The 24,174-nt window shown below is 40.5% G+C and overlaps 1 protein-coding gene and 1 long non-coding RNA gene across 23 annotated transcripts in view; one reads left to right on the top strand and one right to left on the bottom strand.

Annotated features, from left to right (window-relative positions):
- nfasca (neurofascin homolog (chicken) a) overlaps window positions 1-24,174 on the bottom strand; it is a 166,526-nt gene that overhangs the window by 75,409 nt on the left and 66,943 nt on the right. For all 21 annotated transcript variants that reach the window (XR_004213773.1, XR_004213774.1, XM_031875560.1 and 18 more), the window contains one exon: window positions 993-1,054. The gene's annotated coding sequence lies outside the window, so the exon portion shown is untranslated. The remainder of the gene's footprint in view (window positions 1-992; window positions 1,055-24,174) is intronic.
- LOC116398860 (uncharacterized) lies at window positions 8,675-12,983 on the top strand. Of its 2 annotated transcripts, XR_004213776.1 has the most exons (5): window positions 8,675-8,858; window positions 9,793-9,918; window positions 10,368-10,516; window positions 11,056-11,149; window positions 12,088-12,983. It is a non-coding gene; the product is annotated as an uncharacterized LOC116398860 (long non-coding RNA). The 2 variants fall into 2 exon arrangements; XR_004213775.1 differs by having other exon boundaries at window positions 9,793-10,516.

Genomic DNA, 24,174 nt, shown 5'->3' with positions numbered 1-24,174 from the left:
AAACTGATCAAAACTAACAAAGATGCTGAGACGAAACCATTGTTACGAAGAGTTCTTCTTTCCACCATAGAGAGGGAAGTTGTAGCTGTACTCCAGACCTGAGTGCAGTTCTCTGTATGATAAACATGTGAGGTTTTGGTCTAGTGGCCAAAACCTCACCCTTGGCCTAACCCTAACCCTTGATTTGTGAGTAACTTTGTAACTAAACCCTTTTTCTTGTAAATAGCACTGAATCTGTAGGAGTGAACTGCCATTTGCGTTGTACTGTGTCCTCCTGTTTCTGCTCTATCCTTGAAGGTCAGGTTTAGTCAAGGACCTTTTGTTGAATAGATTATTTTGCTTCAGTTTATTGTAAAACTTCACTGTTTTGTAGAAACCAATTATTTTCCTTTAACTGCAATACAGTGTTCAGACTTTGTACAGACTTTGGTTTGGAGGTTGTGGAGGGAACAACCATGCTAACTCTAATGTAGCTCCACTCCTACTCCACTATAATGAGGGTTATAATAGTTTGGGCTACTTTTTATATGCTGTGGGCCGTTTCCACTAACGAATTGTTAGGATATATTCCCATAAATCTGAGTAGTATGATTGAGATTGAGAGGCCACTTTGTTCAGTAGGCTCACTTGACAAGCAATGTCTGATAACTGTGGCCGACAAAACCAAATGTCATATCAGTTTATTGCAACTACGTTGAAACTTTTTTCATATTTCCAATTATTATTTTATGTGTTCATAAAAGCTGTTCATATGTGTGAAAACATTGAATGTAACATTATCTAAGATACTTTTGTTCCTCATATTTATCAGTAGAATTGGTTTGCAATTACAATGATAAAGACCAACTTGTGTATACGTATATAGTTTATATAGATATACATATACAAAACCATTCCCAAATGAGAAATTGGGAAGCTTTTCAAGTAGTAGTCTATTCTTGTGAATTCTCATGTCTAACATGCAGCACAGATAGAACAGAAACCAGACTTACGTTCACTGGTGTGGACACTTATCGTCCGTCTGTCCACACTCTGCTGTGACCTGTTAACAGACCTGGTGAGACACAAAGACAACAAATAAACAATACAACAACCTCTAGAAGCCTCTTGAGCAGACGTACAGTACATAAGTTTAAACAGAAAGGATCACAGCAGAGTTCAGCAGATATGGGAGCATTGTCCGCTATTCTCTTACCCCAAACAAAAAATACATGTGGTCACTCTGACTGGACCCCTTGACAGGCTGTGGTGTAATGCTGAATGGGTTGGGTGTGAGAGACAGTTTGCAATAAAATAAGTCTAAGGAGAAGACTCCAATGAGCTGTGCTGCTCATTAGCCTGTGTAAGTCTGAGTACAGGAAGAAGCAGAAATACAGTAAAGCAGACAGCAGCACGCACACACACACGCCTCAGGACTGTCTGCAGCGTGTTGTTTCTTCAACTATGTTTGTGCTTTCAAGGAGCTCGTCTCTACGCCAGCCGCAGGATCTCAGGATGCTCTTTCCCTCTTTCTTTTTGTCCTTGTCTGTGTTGCTGCTTCTGCTGCTGCAAACACTCACACATACACAGAGACACACACTAACCCACAGTCTGCAAACACTCACACATACACAGAGACACACACTAACCCACAGTCTGCAAACACTCACACATACACAGAGACACACACTAACCCACTGTCTGCAAACACTCACACATACACAGAGACACACACTAACCCACAGTCTGCAAACACTCACACATACACAAAGACACACACTAACCCACAGTCTGCCTGGAGGTCTGCGTAAAAGCCTCAATGGGAATATTTAACACACAAACACAGTGTATCTCCAATACAGATTGTGCTGAAGTGATTCTTCAATGAAACCATACGTTACTGTGCAAACTACACTTTTCACACACAACAGCTGATTGCAGACTGCTAGCAGTAGCTCACTTCTTTATATCTCCACACCACATATTTTTGTAGTCTTTCGTAGCCCCAACTGAGTCAAGTGACACCACTTAAGGCAGTGGTTCTCAAACTTTTTCTGTCGCGCCCCACTTTGGAGGAAGAAAAATGTTCATGCCCCACCGCCCCAACAAAATTGTAACAAAATGGTCTATGTTGAACTTTTATTGAAATAACATTTTGTGACTCCTCCGTCTGTGCTTTTTCAAATAATAGAATAAAGAAAATTGCAATTACTTTTAAGTAAACCAGATTGCTCCATCAGACAAAAACAAATAAAATGTGCAATCACTTTGTTAGAACAATGCAAATAAAGTTATATCTGTGCAAAAAAGAACTACAATTTGGCAAAAAAATAGCTTATTGCAATTGGCTGCAATTAACCTGTTTTGCACTAAACATCTTTTCAAGATAACAATAAAGTGCAATCTGTGAAAAACTAAACAAAACAAGTTTCATATTATCCGCAGCTAGAGTTTTCAGACATAAAACACAGACTGGTCTCTCCTCATCTCCTACCACGGTCACTGTGAAACCCAGAGCAAGATAGGTGTCATCATATTTTCTCCTTGGCTGCTTGCTGTTTGTCTCGGATGCATCGCTTGCGGTTGCTTTTCTGTTCCCGCCTGCCAAATGTCTCATTTGGAACACTAAGCCACACATGTGAGTCGCCAAGGATCATGGCCGTCGCGCATGCGCAAGCGTAACCTGTTAACGGCGTAACGTAAACATTTACACGAAAGTACAGGCATTTCGTCATGTATTTATTAATTACTTTTAAAAAAAATATATAAAAAAAAAAAAATTTAATTAAAAAATAAATAAATAAATCTGCATTTCCCCCTGCGCCCCACCTGTAATACCACCGTGCCCCACAGTTTGAGTACCACTGACTTAAGGGAACGACTTTGCACAGCTTCCTCTGGAGAAGCAGTAGCACCCCCCCCCCCCAAGTCCTTTAAACAGAATTTGATGTGTGAAATTTACAGAGCAACCAATTTCAAATGTTATCAGCAGGTATCAGAGGTTACCATTACCATTGACAAATTTCCCCTTGGGGATGAATAAAGTATATTTCTATTCTTCTACTCTATTCTATTGTCGGGCTTCAGATGGTCCAAACTGCCCTACCATGTTGTGAGGTTAGGTTTAATAAAAAATGTAATTGGCATTGATGGATATGTGTAGTTTTTTTTAACTCACCCCACTCTTCTCAGCTACATGCATTCTTTCTAATCCCCCAACATGCCTTTCTTTGCTTTATGCCATGAAAGAAAAAAACTAAATACTGTATCAGGTTGCTGTAAAATTGAGCAGATAACAGCTGATTTCAGTCCCCAAGATTTCAGTCCCCAACACTGCACATCTACTGGATGTAACAATTACACATAGTGTTTTTTTAGGTTTTTAAAGTGTCACTAAGAGGGTCACAAACTCTACCAGTCAGCTCGGTTGTTATCATGCAGACTAGTGCTGCTGCTGAACTTCTATCTCATTGGCTACATTTCTCAACCTTTAGTTCTCTCACTAACACAAGTTTAGATGTTACTGAACAAGACAGCAGCAGAATTGTCTCTGTTTATAACCATTGAGGGGTATTTGGGATCTATCTCAGTAACCTTATGTAATGAAGACTTTACACATATGCCACTGCTTTGATGTGGATATGCTTAAAAATGACTTAATTTGCGATTCAATTATTGATATGGTATGAATGCATCTACCATTCTACTCTGCTACATTATAAAAAAGTATATTTAGAGTGGTTAAACTTTTTAAAATATAAATATGTACAAGCTACAGCTAAGTTACATCATCCTAACTCTTATGTGATGACTAAAGAGTTCATCAAATATGTGTATAAACAGTACACCCCCCTCTGAATACAGTATGTCACATATTGAACATCTGGGGGAGAAATGTTGAACTGGGTTAAGCGCGTTGCCATCTTAATCTGCTGCAGCACTGTCTTAGCTGGCTTGGGAACACACCTGAAGTTCTGAACCTGACCCTACGTCACCCCCACAACATTGTTGTGCCACATGCCAATCATGAGTTAAGCTTGAAGCTCTCAGTGAATCAATGTACAATACCAAATTAAGGGATACAAATTATCCCTTAGAGGTACATATTGTCTTACAACCCTAACATTCTTTGCAAATGGAATGTTGTCATCATGGATGCTGTATTCTGCACTCATCTCCAAAAGACATAAACATCACAAAGTTGCAGACTGTGGGCATGAAATCAAAAGTCTTGTCTTGTTTGTTACAAAACCATGAAAGTTTCTGACACGCAACAATCCATAGTTTTGATTTCAAAAGTTTTCAAATGTTACATTTTGAAATATAATGAGGTTTTTCTTCAATATTGTGTGTTCATTTTCCACATTATGTTCTACAAGTTACATTTCCAGGCATTTTCTGCATATAGTTCAGTGGTGGGCCGTCAGGGCCAGCTAAGCCTTCTCTGCTGGCCTAAACAGAATCACAAAGTTATAGCTATTTTATAATTTAATAATTTTTCACAAATACACTACATGTATTATAATTATTTTTTCCCATTAGCTTATTTTCTCATTGCACAGCTCCTGTCTTCCTCTGTCGCTCTGCTTCCAGCCTGCAGCGCTGCTTCCAGCACAGCTTGATTTAAGGAGAGCTTTTATCCAATCAGATTCAGCCCCTCTGTCTCTATAGAAGAGAGGCCCGAGGTCCTCTAGGTAGACTTTGCAGATTAAAGTAAATGGGGACGATATTGTTGATTGTCATAGTCTTCAACCAATCAGATCTTTAGTTTGACATGTTGGGCGTATTCTTTGACGTGCTGATGCTACCCAGGTAGCCTGCTAAGTACGTCTGAATTAACGTGTGCCGTGATTGGTCAGTGGGCCAGCGTGACTTGTCAAACAGAAAGCTAGCTAGCAGATCTTAGTGTTTAGTAAGAGTTAAGGTTGAAACATATGTAAGAGAAGTTATGACATTTTTAGCATTTTGCTTGGTGTAGATTCTTCTTTTTTTTTACCTAGCTGTGTTTTTTAACACTCAATGTCTGAAGGAGGAGAAATGGATTTCTCAAGACCAGAAAAACTGGACTTTGTATCAAAGGGTCGGTCAACCCCACAGCTAGCATAGAAAAGGACTAATGGTATTTCTGGCTGACAGCTGCGGAGAAGTGTTGCACATTTTATGGCTAAGAATGAAACTTTTGCTGAGACTTGAGTGGATTTACAACTCATCGGACACGTTCGCAGGAGGACCTCTGACTGGAACTGAACTGAACCGATGTTCTGAACAACCGCGGTATTAAACTCTTTGTTAACAAAGAAAGGAGGATGGACTTTGTCTTTAAGTGAACAGCAGCTGTGGTAAGTGAAGTGCTTTTGTGTTTTTACATCTGCAGTAGTATTTCTACTGTTATATTTTCTATCATGTCGTTTTTATGATATGGTTAATACTGTTCCCTCTGATGTGAATAATAGTCGAATGGCTCGTGCTCTTCAGTGTGCGGCGGAATACGCGTGTTAGCACTGCAGTGTTGCTGGATTGATTTGTCATGCTTTGTTGTCATATAAATATATGTGACTGGTTCATGTGAGTTTCTTCTTGTTATTGTGTTAATTACATTGATTCTAACTTGTCCGTTAATGACGAAGCATCCCGTCATCGCGGGGTTTGCCGCGGTTGTTTTCTCATTAAGCTAGTTTAGCGTAGCCTCAGCTGTTTTTTGTTTTGATTTTTTTGGTTCTGGGTTCAAAGGTCACAAAGTCCGTCGTCTCCTACGTGAGCGAAAACATATTTCCCACAATTTAAGCTTCTGCATTTACCAAATGCACAAGTATTATTCAAATGTATTGTTCGGTTCGTAAGCCTCGTACCAAACGGTTTAATACGAATACATGTATTATTACACCCCTAGAAACAAATAATAACCGTAACTGTGGCTCATAATTAGGTTATTCAACTGTAGTAGGACAGCACAGAAGGCCCAAGTATAAAATGCACTAGTTAAAGGTGTTGTATTTTGGCACAAATGATCGATATAAGCCAGTAAATTATATTCATAAAACCCTCACCTCTATGCTTTATTTCCCTTTAGAATGTTCAGGCTCGATCCAGCATTGAAGACTGTCCCCTCCCACGATCCCATTATCTATAGACATTTATGGGCACATTATGTAAGTATGTGTGAAATGAACCCAACTTTCCTCGACAAAACACTGCTCAATTAACCCTCCGTCCATCTATGGAAGCAGAGCAGGGACAAAACACAGCAGTGTCAGATTGCAAACCCAGCCCTCTGCACCGAGCGCCACCCCCAGGGAAGGTAAGATGGAGGGAATGAGGATGGAGGATGAGGGGAGGGTGCAGGGTGAGCGTGTGGTTGCCAGGCGATAATGTGTGTATATGAGGATGTCATGCTCGGCAGGAGCTGTGGCTCGATGTTGCAGAATGACCTACTTTTAATCGACAGAGAAAGAGCGGATGGAAAGAGACAGTGTGGGTGAGGAGACAAAGTGGGGATGCAGCGGGAGGACGAGCACGTTCACTGGTTTTGGACAGAAATGAAAAGAGCAGGAGGGGAAGACAGGGATGGACAGAGAGAAAGACTGGTGATAAAGAATTAAAAGGATGTCCCAGAGGGTCAAGCATGAGAGGAGAGATGAAAACAAAGAAACAGCGGAGGAGGGAAGTCGTAAAAGGGAGAGAGGACGGGTTGATTGACTGGTCAAATATAGGGACTGAAGCTGATATTTGTGCTTTAATCAAAATATTGACAGGTTTTTTTTTTCTGTCGAGGTGGAAAAAGTAAAAAAGGACATTACCATCAGTATCATAATGATACTTCTTTACTCTACAAAGAGCGTGGACATGCCGCATTTGGGGGCGTCGACTGGTGACAGATCACTAATGTGTAAAAGGATTACTTGCAGTCATTCCAATAATAATGAATCTACACAAAGTCTCAAAACACTACAATACCAGCCATACCAGACATACAGACCATTTATGGACATATGATGATTGACGCACAAGCAGACATCTTATCTCTCAACCAGCAGCTGTCTGACTGAACTACGTAGACCACATAGAGTTCCTTTGCAACAAGTCATCAACAGGGGCTCTCCATAACCTGCACTTTCAGGAACCATGTTCGAACCAGTAACCGGGCTTTGATACAAGAATGTAGTATCACTTCCACTGTGTGTAATAGTGAAATAACCACCCTGTCTCCTCGAATTAACATTTATATAACAAGAAAATATCACCTTCAACACAGGAGATCTCTGTCCATTTCCCTGTGGTTTCTGTTTCCCTGACCTTATTTTAACTCAGATCTTCCCTAAACCTAAGCAAACCCTAACCGTAGAGTTGTCCCACCATAAAGCAGATTTACTTAACAGTGATTTGTAACATTTTGCTTTTCTTTAATCTGGAGGACTCTGGAGACTGCTGCTAAATGGAGAGCAATGGTTAAGTTAACGAGGAAACCTTTCTTCCAACGGACATTTTGACCTGTTAAACACAGGTGTAATTATTACTGACACTCCTCGTGGCAGCATTCCATTCAGGTGTTTCACTTCCGGGCTGTGCTACTCTTCATGCTGGATCACCGACGATGGTTTCTGGTCTCACAGAGCCCTCATTAATGCTGTTTGTCACACCTGTGCTCATCTTGCTGTGACAAGTCAAAGTGTCCCGATTACAAACACCACAGGGGTGTGAGGCATTTAAGGACAGTCTGAAATGACACTCGAATCAAATCAGTCATATGCATCTTATCAGATGCCATTTAAAAATAAAAAAGACCAATACGAACTACGTATGTGTTTTCCATGATGCTAACAAGGTAAAGTAGGTTTATGAGAATGTACAGAGAAAAACACATAATGTCCAGCCATCCAAAGCCTCTGCAGCTCCTCACACTGTCTGAACAGGAAATACGAGAGGCGGGGGCACCCCAATCAGTTTGTTACCCCTTGACAGTTTCTACCCATCACACCCGCAATGACAGGATAGGGGCAGACAGAGGGGGGGGCTGAAGGAGGAGAGACGAGAGGGAGATCAGCAGATAAGCCCAGAGAATAGAAACAGAGAGACAGAGAAGAGAGGAAGAGAAGAGGAGGAAGAAAGAAAGATAAATGATTGCAGATCTGATATCTATTACACTCTAAAAAGTCCAACTTCAAATTTGTTGTACTAACACCTTTTTTAAAGTTGATTCAACAAATCCCTTTGAAAAAAAGTTGAGCTAACTCAAAATGTCAACTTTACTAATAAGGAGTGCAGTCCACTGAAACTTTTAAGTTGAGAAAACTTAGCATAGTGGTTTGGGCATCTGCTGAGGTAACTAAGGCCACTGTGCATGGGTAGATGTTAGTAAATATATACATGTACATATATGTATGTATGTATGTGTGTATATATATATACTATTTTAATTATATATTTTAAATAATAAAATAAAATAAATTAATAAATTTAATAAAATAAATAAAATATTATTTTCTTTAGCCCCTGTTAAGATACTTTGATTTTTGATATCATTATGTTTAGATACCTTATTTTTTTAGATTTAATTTGATTGATTTTTATACCTAAATCTTATTTGTGTAAGAATGTTCATGATCTGCTGAATGTCTGTTGACAATGTTCAATAAAGAGAGAGAGAGAGAGAGGAGAAAAAAACCCGCCAACCGCAGTAAAACCAGAAGAAGAAGAAGAAGAAGCAGCAGCAGCAGCAGCAGCAGAAGCAGAAGAAGCAGAAGAAGAAGAAGAGAGGGAAAAAAACGTCTAATCACTGCGCTACACCAGTGCCTTCAGTTAGAGATAGCAATTCCGCTCCGGTCCACGCCAGCTCAAGTGTTGCTGCAGCATGCCGTCTACCTCAAGCACAAATTAACAAGGTAAGGCTGTGTATGTTCTGGAGTGTGTTAGCTAACGGGCTAGTCAGCGAACCTGTTATTTTTTTAAATGCAAAAGTTAACATTAAGAAGTTTACAACGTGACGGACCCCACCCTATTTTTCACGTGTTCATAATGTCATGTGTAATTTAAGGATAACGACCCGCGGCTTGCGGTTTTGCATGGTCGAGTGAATTTGCACATATTAAAGTTAACGTCTGTACTAGCTAAAGCTAACGTTACTACGTTGTATGCACGTGCACAACGTTATAGCGCTGTATGCTACATTGGTTGGTTTTTGTTAGCTAGCTAACATGTTGCTGCAAAGTGCTTCGCCGTTCGTTAGCGTTGGTGGCGTTGAAACTCGAGGGCTGATAGTTTAAGTTACCCCCGCGCGTGTAACATTAAGGTGCACTAGATACAGTCCAGGTAATGAAGTAGACTTAAAGCAGCACGCCGTTCTTTTGTGCACCCCATTTATTTGTGTTACTCGTAAGACTCCTTGACCTATGCTTTTCCTTCCCTGATGATACAAAACAAATAATGCATAAATACTCATTTAAAAGACTCAGCAAAAGGGGGGATGAAGGGTCTGTTGCTTTTCATGGTCACCCCCTTCCTTCCATCACTCATAGTATTTTTGTCATTATGATAAAACCATTTTAATGACTTGCAAATAGCTCCTTTACACACTTAAGGTAAACATAGTTAGAGGTTAGTGAAATCATCTTTTAAATTCTCAGTTCTCAGTGTACATTTAATAAATCATGGCAAACTGCTTTTCTGTTTTAGTAAAAAATGTACCATTACTCCGTGGCAATATTTGTTGCCCATCTTTGAGCAACTTTGAAAATAAGGGGATGTGAAGCTGTTAGATTTGCATGGAGTTTTGATAACTATGCACATTGTTAACATGTTCTTATCTTTCCTTCATAGGATTTGGATGCAAGTTTTTCTACCCCAGTCAAGATGTCCTCTTAAAGCATTACAGACATTACCAGGCGTGATTCTAACCACTCCCGTGCCTGTCTACAGACTGCACCTGAACTTTCAAGACAACTGGTGCGTTAAAATCCCACCTTTCAAGAGGACATAAACAGTCTGGTAAACCTAAAGTGCAGGTCACATTTTGTTGTGAATTGTGTGACTGTAAGGTCCTCTGTGTGCCAGAAAAATGCATAGGCCATCTCAGGGCTAATTTGAAGCAGCATGTGACTGTTTGTTGTCTATTCAAAAACTGTGAATTTACAAGTAATGTCCTTCAGTAGTCATGTAAGCCGGAAGTACAAATCTTACAGTGTTAATGATTTTAGATAATCTGTAATATCGCCAACAACTCCAACTGATCTACCAGAAGCAGATGAAGAATTGCCTGCAGAGTGCAATGATCCACAGGCTACTGTTGGTTGTTCTGAAATAGAAAGCAGCATGTACCTAATGCCTTTGGACAATTATACAATTGAACATAAACTTGCATCATTGTTTCTTTACATGCAAACTGTTTTGTGCAGAGTTCTACAGAATTACTCGAGTGGAGCTGAAGAGGATCTTCCTGTCATCATTGGATGCACACTCATCGCAGCTTATTAAGCTGTACAGATCACGCTGCGGAACACTTGGAAAAGAAATGAGGATCCTTCTAGACAACATTGATGAACAGGTAATCAATAAGTAGGAAGTGCATGTGGTATAGCAGGGGTCCTCAATTAGATTTGAACTGGGACCAAAAACTGGGGGACAGACGAGGGGCATTTTCACAATTATTTAGTCCGACACAAGACATCAATTATAAAACGGACAACTATGCAAACCATAACATTGGAGCAGAGCATTTACCATCAGATCACCCTTTAATATTCCAGTTTGTCTAACAAAATAAATATGAATACACGTTAATGTTCACAGGTGTATTGTATTGTTTGACTTAATTGACATTTCAAATTGGTGATTTCGGAGATGAAAAGCAAGAGAGCGTTATTGTGTTTTCACCCTTAAGCTATGTCCAAAAACATGATGCCCATATGTACAGTGGTAAAATATGGGTTCATTTAGTTAGTGAATACAGCCGACCTGAAATGCATGCTACAATGCTGGAAGCATTTTGCCAAATGCCTTTGTCTTTTATAGTTTGCATTGAATTTTTTGAATTATAATTATTATAAATATATACAATTTTAATCTTCATTTTGTATCTTTCAGACAACTGATGTGCTTGCCCACAGAAAGTCTACAGCTCTATGGGGTCTACCGTTCTTTGATGCAGAAGCCGGACAGCTTTCTGAAGAAATATCTGGTAAGACTAATGTGTCAATGTCATTAAGGTTGCACATTGAGCAAGAAAACACTAATGCAAACTTTCATCAAACCCTCATTTCTACTTCACTGTTACTTTGTTATTCCACCTAAATAGTTTAATAAGTGTAACTTTACAGTTTTTAACATTTCATTTCATGTGATATCGCCAATACTGGCAATATTACTGTAGCATCAAGGTTACATACGAGTGTGGTGCCTGCATCACATGCATTTTGTAACAGCAATTCTCCTTCAAATTTACTGGTAACATTTATAATTCCAAGCCCAAATTAGTCATGGGTTTTGAGACCTCGTATACAGTGCATTCAGAAAGTATTTAGACCTGTTGAAGATTTTTTCTGACTTAAAAATGATGCATGTACATATTTTGCAGTATTTTTAATTGTAAAGTCATTCTCTGTCAGTGCATTTTCAAAGTCAAAATACCTTTTTGGTTAGCTAATCTTTTTAAGAAAATAAAACTAAAAAAGCCCCTACACACCATTAGCACCCTTTGCCGCTACATGTCTTTAGGGTAAGAATCTGGCAGATTTGGAGTGATTTTGTCCATTGTTTAATGGCAGATTTGCTCCAGTTCCTTCAGGTTTTTGTCACTTATTGAATCGAAGGAAGCCTGTACAGTGAGAGCAAATGTTTCCCTGTATTCTGCTCTATTTATTTAATGACAAGACACGACATTCAGAGTATGAATATTTAAATATTCAAATACTATAATGCAAATGTGTAGGGGGTGAATAAGGTATGAAAGTGGTATATTTTAGTTTTTAAAATCTGCAGAAAATTTACCAACCAAAAATGTATTTGGACTTTTCAAATGTATGGTTACAGAATGGGAAGGAGAAAAAAAAGAGAACTTTAAAGAGGGGGTGAATATTTATGAAAGTCTCTATATGCTTGTTTTTCTTTAAAATACAGACCCGGAGGAATTTTGTGTCAAGGGAGTTGAACTTGGAATACTCAGTTGTTGAAGATGGCGTTGGGATGGTCTGCTCAAGTCCAACAACAATAAGCATCGCGCTGGATATTGAGGAACGGATTGTCCTGGAGGATGTATGCGACTTCCCAACCGCATTTGCCCTTTTGTTTGGGCTCATCTAGGCTCTTAACCTGGACTATCCGAAGGACTTACGGTACACATTTTTGAAGTAATTCAAAAGTTGTTCATGAACCTTGATACCCAGTGCTCTACCCGGGTTCAGGCCTTAAAGAACAGTTTGCTGAAGTAGCCTGCCATATCTAAACCACGCCTATGGTCTTGGCTGGATTTTCATGAGGGACTGAAATGTCACCAACTTGACCAAATGCCGATGGTATGAGTTGACCAAATTGGTCAACACCCTTAAGTATTAGATGTTTAACAAGTTTATTATTTGCCTTACTACTTTGAATATTACAGCTGAAATATCCACTGCTGGTCCTGCACTTTAGGTGTATTATAATTTAATATTAATTTTAGTTTATTGTTGTTACTGCCACATAGCGCCATGCAGACGCATTTATTTTTGTTTTGACCGAGTATTAGGAGGGAACTTTAGTCCGTGTCTTTGGGTTTAAAATGGCGTGAAGTAGAGATTATAAGGATGTTGACCCCTGCTGTCTACTGTTCAAGTGTTGAAATTGAAAGACAATATTGTTTTGCAAGCAAATAACTTATTGTTATTAAACATTTTGTGTTTTAAGATGTTTTTCTTTTATTTAACAGTGTACATTTCTAATTAATTAAAAATGAAGGCTGTAAAAAAGAAAAGTTGAGTATACTTAAAAAGGTTAAGTAACCAGCTGCACAGCTTTTTTGAGTATACTCAACATAAAATGGGCAGTGCTGTTAATGTTATGTTTTCAATCTATAAGAACACACAATTTCAAGTTTCTCCAACTTGATATTTCAAGTGTTCTTTACTTAAGTACATGAGTAGACGTGAGGATCAAACTCAATATTTTAAGTTACGTTAATTTAAGTACATAAGTAGGTCTGAATAGTAATGTTAAGTTTGACAAACTTAAAATAGCACTTTGCGTTAACTTCTTATCCTAAGTTGACACAACCCATTAGCCCTTAGTTGAGTATACTCAAAAAAGCTGTGCAGCTGGTTACTTAACCTTTTTAAGTATACTCAACTTTTGTAGAGTGTACAGTAGTTCAATACCACTGAATCAATTAAAACAACATAACATATTCCATTTGACAAAAATGATTCATATAACACATATAATTGTCCCAGTTTAAGACTAAGGCTCTGCATTGAGGGCCCCTCATGTCTGAGGCTGCAGAATCGGACATCTTTTAAAATCGCTTCTTAAAACATCTTTCTAAAAAGATGTTTTATTAATGTCAGTCTGTGTTTTAATGTTTGCATCTTCTTTTCTTCTTCTTATTACTAAACTCAAGATGTGTACAGTATGTATTTCAGAATTCCATTTCCTCCAAAAAACTATGAAAAAAAGCTAATATATGAGACAGAAGTCATCATGAAATCACACTATTCTCCCACACACTGACTATATGATGTTTGCTGGCTTGTATCTCACTGTTCTTGTCGTCCTCTTGTTGTTATGTTTATGTATTGTCTCTTGTCTTGCAATAAAAGTCAAATAAAAAAAGAAGTCATCACAGTGAATTAAGTTCTCCACAACATCTCTGATTTTGCTTCTCACTTGTCATCACATCAAAGCAGAAAGAGCGCAATGTGTCATACTGTAAAACAATCGCCCCACAATTTGCAGCTAAGGGCTGAAACACTAACGAAATTACTAATCTGAAAACATCAAATGTCAGCATGTCAAAGGATTATTTAGCACCCGATGTCTACCAGGGGTGCAGCTGATAACTGAAATGATGATTAGGGCTATTCAACCTCAGGTCAATCTGAACGAGGAATAATTCAACAAGAACCGTAATGATGTCAGAGAACCTGGCCGCAGAGACACTAACAGCAAGTGTAATGTTACGTCATGTAAACAAACCACGTAGCTGTCAGCTGTGAGCTCTAGATCAGACCAATTAGCCGTCCATTGTGACGCTTTCAAAGCGAGCAACAGGAATAAATAAAGATGGGGCGTCCGACAAAAGTTCAGTTCAAAACCTTGCCCTACGCGGTGCTGTGTCACTCGCAAGGACACGATGTTATAGACATAATGTGCAAAAAATAGTGTGAGTGCTCTTGTGTGAGTACTTAAAAATTCTTGAGACTATTCAACAGTTAGGTCTATTCATGTCAAACTTCATGACTTCCCCGACTGCCGTTTTGAAGCCTCGAGTTTGATCATTTTGCCGTCGCCATCTTGGTTTTTTCCCCGCAACCAATGAACGGAAGTTGCCATATTTGGAATGCGGAGGAGTGATGTAGAGACGCCGGATACAGTTCTGGTAGCAGCAGCGACCTGTCAATCACAGTAGCCCCACCTAAAGCATACTCCTCTTTAAGGTCTATTTGACTCTAAATGTACCATAATTTACTAAATGAACATCATGCTGTATTGAAGAAGACTTGAAACTAGAGATTGAGACCATAAACTCATGTTTACAATGTTTACTGAGGTAATAAATCAAGAGAGAAGTAGTCATTTTCTCATAGACTTCTATACAAACAGAGGAGTCGCCCCCTGCTGGTCAGTAGAGAGAATGCAAGTTTTAAGACACTTTCGCATTGGCTTCACTTGGCAGAATCTGAGGTTGCCGCCTGGCTCAAATGCAATAAAAGACTATAACCACCATGAGCTGTTTGCAGCCAGGCTTTCTGACAGTTTTCTTTTTTGGTGTGTCTCTACAGGACTTAATAAAGAACCCTCATCCACACATGGTCTGAAATATTGAAGAGCTCCCGCTGACATCCAAATCACACTAAAACTCTCACCTTTGTCACGACATCACGTATTCAAGACATACAAAGAGGCTATTTAGTGATCCCTGCAGGCACAATGTTTTCCAGTCAAAAGCCACGCCCACCCACTGGGAGCTGGCAGCCACCCAAATATGTTCAGCGGCACTGTAAAAGGCTTCCCTATATAGGATACAAAACTAGGAACCAAAAGTCTACCTCTCTGTTCTGATTTGTAGTTACTTGAACCATGTGTTTATGTGCTGTTGTAATCATATTTCTGTGTTACTTTAATGTGACCATTAACATGTTTATTTTTCCATATGCAATGATGCTCTTTGTATTGTCCAGTATTTAGCTTTGAATCCACACAACCAGGCCATCAGACAGTGAATCAGTGAGCATGCAGTGATGAGAGGGCTGCAGCTAGCTGGAGGTTAAATAAATGTTAGGCGGCTCTGAGGGCTCAGCCAGAGGCCCATGACAGGACTGCTGCAGCTCTGCTCCACTGGAAATGGCTTATTAAGGCTGAATCCTCACCGCAGCCTGCCTACCTATGTGTGTGTGTGTGTGTGTGTGTGTGTGTGTGTGCGTGCGCGTGCGCGTGTGCTTCCTGCTGTTTTCTGCTGAGGAGTCAAAAACAGAGAGGAAACAATTGTCCATGCCCAACCAGGACACCACTGCACACTGCATGTATAGGCTGACACTGATATTGCCTGACAAATGATTTCTATGATCATGGTGAGTCTGGACTGGTCTGTGCTAAACAGAGCAGGTCAGCGTAAATGAAATGTCGCAATGAATAACATCATATTGTAGCACACAGGAGTTTAGATATTTTGCCACACATGTTTACAACTGGAATTCTGATCTGATCATAGTCCTGTAGTTTGTTTCCAACTGAAACCTGGATGTATTTTCTACTTTGATATTATTCTACAAAACTCTGGAACCACGTTCAGTGACAACCTACATGAACATTCAATGCCAACGTTGTTTCTATTTATGTCTACACAAATTCCTTCATAGCAGCTATAGTGTAGCTAGTATTTGGTTAAGGGTTTAAGATCATGGTCAGGGGTCGGCAACCTGCGACTCTTCAGCCCCTCTGTTGCGGCTCCTTAAGTCTACATCAGGGGTCCCCAACTGGCTGACCGGATCCGGACCAAGGACCTAAATCCGATAAATCATTTGGAATTATACATATTAGACACCTGAGTTTAAACTTTAACCGGCGCCTCTTATTCAGCCGTTACGGCACTTGTTCGGCGGTGCAGGAAACACACTGACCAATGCATTGCAAATCACATCAGGTGATGCAGCTCAGCCAATCAAATATGGGTATTCGGACAAGTTTCCTGACTCAAGCGAGGTTTACACACACGTGACACATGGGGCTGAGACGAGGAAATAGAAAGAAGAGCAGGGAAATTGCACTAATCGAAGAAGATATCTCACATGACGTTCTCCAAAAAGAGAAATGTGTTCAGAGAGAATATAATTTATAAGCAAGAATGAACAGAATCTTATATGTTAATTATTCCCACAGGCAGTTAAATCCTCTACCTCTGTCAAGCGCTTTTCCCTGCAGGTGGCTAATCATGATTTTCAGACCCCCGCCCTCTGTAAACTATCAATGGATAAATCCAAAGAAAGAAAAGTCACGGAGGAAAATAGAGAGTTTAACTCTGCGTGGACGTCTTCATTTGCTTTCACTGCCAATGATGCTGACTTACCTCTATGCTTCCAGAACAAGCACACAGCATGTGCTGAAAAGTGTCACGCTGGAGAGGAGCGAAAAACAGCGAAAATGGCTCTTTGGATAGAAAAGGTTGCCGACCCCTGATCATGGTTATCACTTTCAGTTCTGTTTGTTAAGTTAGGGGAAAATAAAGGCAACATTACTTGTTGGTCTCAGATGGAACAGCTGCTCCTGTCTCTGGTGCGAAAGTCAAATTAATCATAATAATAAATAATTAATGTGAAATGTGCTAAATGCCCATCTACACAGTAAATTCCCCAGTGTCAAATATGCATTGTCAAAGTATATGGACTCTTTCAGAGTTATTACAACAACGGCAAGAGTAATTACTACCAATTTATCGGCCAGTGTTGGTGAAAATAATCAGAGTTAAACTTTTCAGCGTATAATATACAGTGTCAAAGTGCATTGACTATTTCAGAGTTATTACAACAACAGCAAGAGTAAAACGTCCCCCAGTGTTGATGTCATTGTTCACTGCGACAAGTGTTCTCTGGAAAGTACTCTGTACTCTGGTAAGCTCCGCCCCCCTCCTCCTTTCAAACGGATCAGGAGTTTCACCGTGCCGCCATTATGCACTTCTCGACAGACTGGTAAGTTTCTCTAAATCACGTATGAAACCAAATTTTGGCATTTCAGCAGAAAAGAATAATTCGAATAACTTAATATTGTTGTTCAACACACAGTTGTTTTTGTGTCTTGAAATACCGAATAGCAGAGGGCTAACCTGATCGAGTTGAAAGCTAACGTTAGCTCAAATGTGCTCGTACATTAAGTTAGCTAGGCTAACTAGCTAACATCAAACTCCATAATGTGGGTAAGAGAGGTCAATGTGGAGGACTGACAGTGTTGTATTGTTTTCAATGTCCATAGATGACAGTAAAATAGCAAATACTGCATGTGTGGGGAGTTGTGATATTATCTGGGACAAACCTTCCCTTTGAGTGCATGGGCCCTCCTACAAGGATTCACTTTATAGCCAATTAGTTTAATTTAATAGTTTATTTTTTTGTCTGTTAAACTGAATAAAGACTTTTCAAAGTAATGTCAGCGTTATATTGCTGTCTACATTTATATTCAGTCATTTTTAATGTGTGTTTGACAAAAGCTAGTTAGTGTTAAATTTAACTTCAGTGTTGTCTCAGAATGAATTGTGTTGTAGGTCATAATGTGATTTCACTTTTGCTGTTTTTACAGATACCATCATGTGATTAAAATAAAAATCGTCATTTCACAGTTGGAAAAATCTGCGTTGGCCAAGAAACCTGGTGGAGACCATATTGTCAAGGAACACAACCGGACGAAAGGTGACTGAAACTCTGAGGTAATTTAGACATCTCTTTTTCAAGCACATCTGTTCTTCACTTGTAGGAAAGATATATATATTTATTTTAGGGCGGTACTCAACTCAGAACTGTGTCTGTTAAATTGGATGTGGCTGTTCAATACGAAGAATTGTTTGTTTGTACAATTTCTGCCAGCAAGACTTGAGTCGTTTGTATTTTCCTATGATTTTTCTGCATTTACTGGTTAAAATAGAGTTATTGTTATTCAACTTAGAGACAACTTTCTATCATCTGCCAAGATAATAAATTCCAAACAAGACCTTTACAATAGAGTCATGAGGGCTGTCACTTTAAAATATTGTATCTGTAACTATATGTTTTAATACCAAATTTGAGTGCCGTTAGATTTACACCATGAGCAGATAAATTGAAATAAAGGTAGAAATCTGTGAATCTCTCCTTTTAAAAATGTAATTCAAACACCTGCTGGTATAGAAGACTATCTGTGGCAAATCAAAAATCCAATATTAAATCTAACTGTAGTCAAATTTGATATAACATATAGTTACATAATTAGTATTTCAAATAAAAAATGACAACCCTATGAATTTAGTTTTTCTCAGTTTTCCCAGCAGCAGTACAATGTCTGAAGGCAGCAGATAATCAGAATATTTAAAGCCAAAATAACATCCCAACTCTTTCAGTGGCCAATCAGATCTTAGTTTGAATTGCTTGGTAGATTGCAGATGATAGCGAAGTTTGTTCTAAGGTGAAAAGGACTTGAATTGTACTCGGATGTGTGTATCCTCTAAATGCATTGTAAACACACAGTTTTCAGTGTTTACAGACATTGTTAAGATTGTACTATTCTAAATATACCATGTCTTTTTTCCATCTTTGAAACTGAAAGTGAAGTTTAATTGCTGTACAATGTAGCACAAATGGGAGTTACACATGCATCTCTAAACTGATAATGAAAAATTGTATGCAAACTAAATGTTTTTTATTTTTAATAAATTGTTATTAAGATACGGATATAATGGTGTTTGTTGTTTTTTCCCCTGCAAACATTTTTTGTTTTATTGTTTGAAGTGTTAGCTGACATGGTAAAGTAGAAAATGCAAAACTCTTAAAAGTGTTCTGTTGAAGAGTTAAAAAGGAGTAAATTGAAAATAAGGTGTTGGGTAAGAATTACACTAAGGGAGTAAATATGTTTTAACACTGGCAGGAGTCAGTTAAAAAGCAACACTGTATTTGGAGTAATTTCTTAATCAACACTTAATGTCAAGTAGGTCCAACACTCATGAAGAGTAACTTAATTAGAGTTAATTTTGATTAACACTTGTGATGCCATGAGAGGGAGGGTCATCATCGGGAGATACATCCCCTCCCGGTGGTTGCAGCGAGGACTAGAACCCAGCATGGCATCTGGGTAATGAACTACAATTCCCATAGTCAGCAGGGCAGCCGGGGCCAAGGCGGCGGCCCAGCTGAAAGAGAGGGAACTGATTACCTGGGAAAAGTTGGTGTGGAGAGAAGGAAGGAAATGTTTGAGAGAGGAGGAGGACAGGAGCGACAAGGAGGAAAAGAGTTTTATTTTACATTAAAGACAACGAACCCAAAGAAAACGGAAGATACTTATGTTTGGTTTTTGTAGCGGCTTTCGGCTGGAATGAAGTTTACCTTTTGTTTAAAGAATCTAAATATATTATTTTGAGTTAGAACACAACCGCTTGTTGTCTTCATTTATGCACCCACGCCTCACAAGCTGATCCCGACCTCTCAAGACATCACAGTGGTGGAGAATGCCAAATTCGGAGGGGTGGGTGAGAGCGAATGTCCATCAGTGATTTGACCATTCGCTTTGCACAGTTGAGAACCAGTGAGGACGCAGTGGAGGAAATGCTTAGGCTGCTGACGCAAAGCACCCAGCTCCAGATGGAGGCTAGCCGGGCTCTGGTGGAGGAGCAAAGAAAAGCCAACATGTTGAAGGAGGAGGAACTCAGGCTACAGAGAAGTCAGCTTCAAACAGCAGGGCTACCGAACCCCAACCCTGTCCTCCGGGCCAGTGACTTTATTCCTAAAATGGGACCCACCGATGAACCAGAAGCCTACCTTCATGCATTCGAAAATACGGCAACCAGAGAAAAATGGCCGAAAGACCAGTGGGTTGGTATCCTTGCCCCGTTCCTGTCCGGTGAGTCACAGAAAGCTTTTCAAGACCTGGATAGCACAATAGCCAATGACTATGATGTCCTGAAAGAGGAAATGTTAAGTAGAATAGGACTTACTAAGTTTGGAATGGCCCAACGGTTCCACAATTGGGGCTTTAGGAATGACCAACCCCCCCGGTCACAGATGCACGAGCTAATACGTATGACAAAGAAATGGCTTGATCCGGATAAAATCCCTGCAGCAGCTATAGTGGAAGCCATTTTTGTAGATCGATGCTTACTGCCCTATGAGGCAAAGAGGGTTATTAGCCACAGTGCTCCAGTGACAGCCATTGCCGTGGTGGAGGCAGTTGAACAGTACCAGGCCACTAATGAAATGCTCCGCATGGGGAAAAAGGAGCAACCCATGTCTCAAGGACGCCCAGCAAATCTACATCCCCAGCCCCACAGACCCACTCAAAGTAACCCAACCCAACAGATTAATATACAGAGACATTATCAGACTGAGCGAGAGCAAAGAAAACGAAGTCCAGAGGGGGAGACGCGGAGATGCTACAGATGCGGGGAACTGGGACATATCTCATGGCAATGCGATAAAGGGGACGAACTAATGCCGACAGCCGAGTCCGCTGGCAGCCAGCCTACACACCTCTATGCCTCCTTGATGGAGGGTACAGAGCACCAAGCTTTTGCGTGCCCTGTGAAGCTTAATAATCAGGATGTGGAAGCTTTGCTGGACTCCGGGAGTAGTTATACACTAGTTCACAAACCTTTGATAGAGGGAACAGACTGGCTAACAGCTAAGAGACTGCCCCGAATGATGAAGTGGTCCCAGAAGGCAGAGGAGGCCTTCATGAGCCTCAAGAAGGCCTTGTGTTCCCACCCCGTGCTCGCAGTCCCGGACTTTAACAAAGAGTTTGCAGTTCAGACAGATGCCTCAGAGGTGGGTTTGGGGGCAGTACTCTCCCAGGTACAGCAGGGGGAGGAGCACCCCATCCTCTACAGTAGCAGAAAGCTATTACCCCATGAGAAAAGATATTCTACACTGGAGAAAGAATGTCTGGCAGTTAAGGGGGCCCTCGAAACCCTTCGCTATTACCTCATTGGGCGGAAATTCACACTGATCACGGACCATGCGCCTTTGCAGTGGATGGCAAGAAATAAAGAAACAAACAGTCGGGTAACAAGGTGGTTTCTCAGCCTACAAGCCTTTAACTTCTGTGTTGTTCACAGGGCAGGCCGGAACCATGGGAATGCAGATGCCCTCTCACGAAGAGATGTCCTGTGGGCCACTTCTGGTCCCCCGGAAGCCTCAATCCAGTGGAGGGGGAAATGTGATGTCATGAGAGGGAGGGTCATCAACGGGAGATACATCCCCTCCCGGTGGTTGCAGCGAGGACTAGAACCTAGCATGGCATCTGGGTAATGAACTACAATTCCCATAGTCAGCAGGGCAGCCGAGGCCAAGGCGGCGGCCCAGCTGAAAGAGAGGGAACTGATTACCTGGGGGAAGTTGGTGTGGAGAGAAGGAAGGAAATGTTTGAGAGAGGAGGACAGGAGCGACAAGGAGGAAAAGAGTTTTATTTTACATTAAAGACAACGAACCCGAAGAAAACGGAAGATACTTATGTTTGGTTTTTGTAGCGGCTTTCGGCTGGAATGAAGTTTACCTTTTGTTTAAAGAATCTAAATATATTATTTTGAGTTAGAACACAACCGCTTGTTGTCTTCATTTATGCACCCACGCCTCACAAGCTGATCCCGACCTCTCAAGACATCACACACTCAAAAAGACCTAGTGTCAAATTTAAATAACACTATGAGTGTTATTTACATCATAGTGTCAAATTTGAGTAACACTTCTCAGTGTAGTGTAGTGTAAAATATTAACTCTAACCAGAGTTAAATTGACTCTAAAAATGTAACACTATGTCCAGTATGACTTTAACACTCTGTAGATAGGGACCATATGTTCACTGAATCAGTGTTAAAATTGACTCTTTAAGTGTTTCATTGACACTCGATTTTACTGTGTACCTCCTCATCTTCATCTTCTGTCTATGTAAAGATGTAGTGTACTAATATCCTTACTTTGTTAACATAACCGGACAGGCCGCGCATTCCTAGTGCATGTGAGCATGCCCAACTGGCAGCGCTCACTCTGCGGTTACATTACAGTCATTTAGCAGACGCTTTTATCCAAAGCGACTTACAATTCAGAGTCTATCACATTTCTACACCGTAGGCACAACTACGGGAGCAATTTTGGGGTTAAGTGTCTTGCTCAACGACACATTGACATGCAACTAGCAGAGCCGGAGATTGAACCGCCGACCCTCTGATTGAAAGACGGCCCTGCTATCCACTTAGCCACAGTCGCCCCAGCTGATGACACCGTCCTAACCAATGTCGTCGTCATGGAAGCGTAGCACCATCCCTCCGGTTTCCCCTCAGGTAAACACTGCTAGCTCTGTTAGCGCTGTTAGCACCATTAGTTAGAGAGCCGTGTGGAGGCAAAAACTCAATCATGGATATTCTCTACAGTCTGACCAAAATTCAACAAGATATGATCATCACTTGATTAACTTACATGCAAATTCAGGTCACTACAATTGTTTTCGTTATTTGTTAATCTTCCAATGATTCTATTTGAATAATTGGTTCAGATATTCAAAGTAAAATAAGCACTACTGTGTACTAATATAAGTAAGTAAGTAAAGTATGAACAAATTGCTGCTTCGGAGGTAAAACACACATAAACAATTACTCCAAAGAGTCTTGCAGGCCCTCACATATATAGCAATACAAGAATGTGTGTGTGTGTGTGTGTGTGTGTGTGTGTGTGTGTGTTTGGGTCCAGAGTAAATGTTCCTTTGTGCCAGCCAGAATAAATGAAAGGGTACAGTCTGCCCCCCCCCCCCCCCTCTCTCTTTCTCTCTCTCTCTATAGTTCTCTCTCGCCTCCACTCCACCATCTTGTTTTAAATTACCTCCCTCTCTCCTCTTTTGGCCTCCTCCACTCCTTTATTCTCATCTCTGTCAATCCTTTGTTCCCTCTGCCGACGTGATCTCATTATATTTGACTGTTGTTTGTCTCCATCTAATGCTAAACTCACTCTTCACTCTTCAACTTATTTCACCTCTCCATCCTTTTTATTGTATCACTTCTATCTCTCCTGGTCCATGTCCACTCTACTCCACTTCTCACTCCTTCCCCTCTTTCACTCATTCCTCACTTTGTCCTTCCATCCACCCATCCATCCATGCATCCTATCTCTTCCTCCATGCCTCCATTACCACGCCACCTCATTAGCACATCTGGATCTCACTTTGTGCTCCTCCTCCAACCACTGGCCCCTCCAGCAACCCCCCCCCCCCCCCTTATATCGCCCTCCCTCCCTCCATCCTCCTTTTTCAAGTTCTTCTTCCCTCTTTTCTCCTCTCCTCCACCTCTATTCCTTCTCGTCCAATGAGAAAACTCCCCGGTCACCATTGCTCCTTAGCAACAGCCCCACAAGGGGTAGGAGAAGGGATGGATGTGGAGGAGGAAGGGGGAGGGAGATATGATGGGGGGGGCAAGAACGGATGAAGATGAGGAGGTGAATGGGAAGACCAACCCCAGTGGGAGTGTGAGGCTGGAGGTGTGTTTGCCATTATCAAAGCATTGCATCTGAGTGTGTGTGTGTGTGTGTGTGTGTGTGTGTTGGGAGGAGAAGAACACACAGGCCTGAAAGGGATGGAGCTAAAGTGCAACCACTGTGTTTTATCTGAGTGTGTGTGTTTGTTTTAATGCAACAAAGGCTGAATTCACAGAGCAAAGAAAAAGACAACATAATCCAGAAGGCATCATTTCAAAGTGTTGGATCAAAAGCAAAATTCTTCTCAATAAAAAGCCAATGTTTCTCATTTATATTCTAATTAATAAAAAACAGCCTAATAGCAAAGTCAAAGATGGGTATGAAG

This window comes from Anarrhichthys ocellatus, unplaced genomic scaffold, assembly GCF_004355925.1.
Source record: "Anarrhichthys ocellatus isolate YVR2014 unplaced genomic scaffold, GSC_Weel_1.0 scaffold92, whole genome shotgun sequence".
NCBI lineage: Eukaryota > Metazoa > Chordata > Actinopteri > Perciformes > Anarhichadidae > Anarrhichthys > Anarrhichthys ocellatus.
Note: the sequence above shows the minus strand (reverse complement) of the source record. Positions and strands in the feature narration are given on the sequence as shown.